The 2,747-nt window shown below is 46.8% G+C and overlaps 1 long non-coding RNA gene across 2 annotated transcripts; it reads right to left on the bottom strand.

Moving 5' to 3' along the window:
* Window positions 1–602: 602 nt before the first annotated feature.
* On the bottom strand, window positions 603–1,288 carry LOC123155537 (uncharacterized). 2 transcript variants are annotated; one of them, XR_006477486.1, is made up of 3 exons: window positions 1,091–1,288; window positions 868–937; window positions 603–765 (listed from the first exon to the last, which is right to left on the bottom strand). It is a non-coding gene; the product is annotated as an uncharacterized lncRNA (long non-coding RNA). The 2 variants fall into 2 exon arrangements; XR_006477487.1 differs by having other exon boundaries at window positions 1,082–1,288.
* Between the last annotated feature and the right edge of the window lie 1,459 nt (window positions 1,289–2,747).

Raw genomic sequence — 2,747 nt, forward strand, 5'->3', positions numbered from 1 at the left:
GTATAGTTGTTGAATAATGACGAGCAATCTGAAATCATCCACTTACAAAGAAAGAGGGAAGAAATAACACGGGCTTGTTAGCTCACCCATACAAAGTTGAGTCAGTGATTAAGTGGATTGCCAAAAAGAACAATAGGGGAGACCATCATATCCATGTGTGTTGTACTCAGCTCCACCCTTTCTCGTCACTATATTTGTTCATGTTCTCTGCTGGTTGGTTTTCTCAGAATCTGCTGGGGCAGAGGAAGCTCTCTTCAACTCCTGCTCAACAAAGAACCTTTGTGAGGCCAAACAACCAAAAATCATTGTTCATACAAACATAAAAATGATGAACTATCCAATAATTTCTTCGTGATCATGCAATAAGATGTGCCTTCCAAAACTTCCATATGGCTGCGGTAGATTGGGCTCACATGAAACATAAATAAAATAATATGTATATAATGATTTTACCTTATAATAGATGTTTTAGAAACTCATAATATATATTTGATAGCTCCACTCCAAAAGTATATAATTCCTCACGTTGAATACCTATAAACAAAGGTGAAATAAGGATCTCTTTTGGATCTATCAATGAAAAGAGGAAAGGTTATGTCAGTAACCAATCGGAACCGTCGAAAGTTCAGCACATCCGTCTTTTAGCAAATGTACATGCAAAGCAATTCTTTCTCGGAGTGAACTCTGAACTATTCTGTGCCACATGTAAATAAATCATCAAATTACAGTAGGGAGACATGGTTTTTACATGTGTGGTTGGTGACCCTATAAGAATCAGCAGAAAGAAATCGAGTCAACAGAGATACTTTTGTAAGGGCCTGAGAGGTTATATAATGCATAGAAGATTCATGGAAAGACGTTACTTACATGATACATGTAGCTAGAGAATCACAGTGCCCTCAATTGAAGTTTTATGTTCTCCCCATTAGTGATCGCACTGAATCAAAAGGCAAAATGTCAGACAAACAGATTACCTGGAGTGAAGGCTTCAGGTAAAGAAATTATCTGAATCAAGCTCACTAAAAACAGAATCAAAAAGCTAAATGCCAAACAGATTGAGTACTTTGCCTGGTATACATACTTGTCCCACCTTGCATCAACCCCATGCATGGTGGTGGCATCAACAGCGTCATGAGCTCCTGCTGCCCTTGCGTCGATAGAAAGGTTGTCATCGTCGGCGCCGCGCGCCTCCGAACCAAGGATCCGTTTGGCATGGAGGAGAGCGCCATCAGATTGATGCGTCCATCCCCAAACAACGAGCCAAGATAAAGAATATTATGACTGGGAGTTGTGTATCCCCACTTTGTGTCTACAACCACCTCCTTTCTACAGCTCCAAATCAGGGGAGCATCTCTTTGTTCCCAGCGAGACGGTCTATGCAGGTGCCGCCGGCGGCGGCGACGCCCCACCACAAAAGATTACCTAGGGTTAGTCCAGTTAATCAATTACCTAGGGTTAGTCCATCTCATCCAAAACAGTGGAGCTCCAAGGAAGAAAGAAGAACGGTTGATCTAAAACAGGGAAGAAACAGGGCTATCACCTTCAAGATTAGTTCTGTATCAAAGCAAGAGCTCATGATTAGTTCTGGGAATTTTGAGTGATGAAGATAAGAAATGCAGTACTGGTACTCTTGCTCCCCTTGCTCTGAGAAGGTTTGCATACCTCAAAGTGCCCAACATCTGCCGCTGGCTAAAATAGTGTGCATAAAAAGATTAAGAATATAAGCTACATTCAGATTAGTCTAGATAAGGAGCTATGCGATTGTACACATCAAGCCTATATCGTTATTTTCATACACCAAGGCAATTCGAATGCATTAGATTAGTCCAATGTGGCTGACGAACTACTGTTAGGAAGAGAATGAACGGAGTTACAACCAGTTAGGATCTGCACAAGTAGGAAATATATATAGTGACCACACCTACGAAGGAGACTCAGGGAAGTAGTTACCTGCAGCTGCATGCGATGGGGTGCCGTGCTTGAACGCTTTGTTGTGCCTCCACCATGTAGTTTCTCTCCGGTCCACATCCTTGTCCCCTCCGCTGCCGCCTCCACCCCTATCCCCTTCTGGAAGCCTGGATCTAGGCGCCTGGAGAGGCGGTGGCACACGACCGGATCACAGGATACGTGGAGGGGGAAGTCACTGCTGGCGAGGCGCCGACCGATGAGAATCTGGGGCGGAGTCATCACCGGGGTGCAGCATCATTGGTTGAGGCCGCATTGGGGAAGAAGATGCACTCGAGGCCACCGCCCAGCCGAGGTAGGAGGCGCCAGACGGGAAGAGGTGCGAGGCTAGGTATTGGGGAGGGGTAGGTCAGCGTGCGGCGTCTCCCGTCATCGGCGGCGGCTCCTCAATGGGATCGGTGGCGTCTCCCGTCGTCGTCGGCGGCTCCTCAATGGGATCGGCGGTGGCTCCCGTAGTAGCGCAGGGATCGACGGCTTGATGTGCGAGGGCGGCGGCGAAGGATGCGAGTGCGAGGGCGGCGGCCAAGGGATCTCCTGCGAGTCGTTCTCGCTCAAGGGCATGTGACGTCGCTCGATACGTGCGGGTTTTTTTTTCGCTGGTTAATTTTCGTAGGTTTTTTTATCGCTGGTTAATCGTCGTAGATTTTTTCTTCGACGCTTGTCTCAGGCGCGATCTGCTGTTACGTCCTGAAGAGCGCGGGGGCTGGTGGAGGACTCGGTACGTGGTTTTTTTCGGTTGGTGGCGGGGGGTGGGAAGAGGTACCAAAATAAGTAACAAAAAA

This window comes from Triticum aestivum, chromosome 7B (genome assembly GCF_018294505.1).
Source record: "Triticum aestivum cultivar Chinese Spring chromosome 7B, IWGSC CS RefSeq v2.1, whole genome shotgun sequence".
Taxonomy (NCBI): Eukaryota; Viridiplantae; Streptophyta; class Magnoliopsida; order Poales; family Poaceae; genus Triticum; species Triticum aestivum.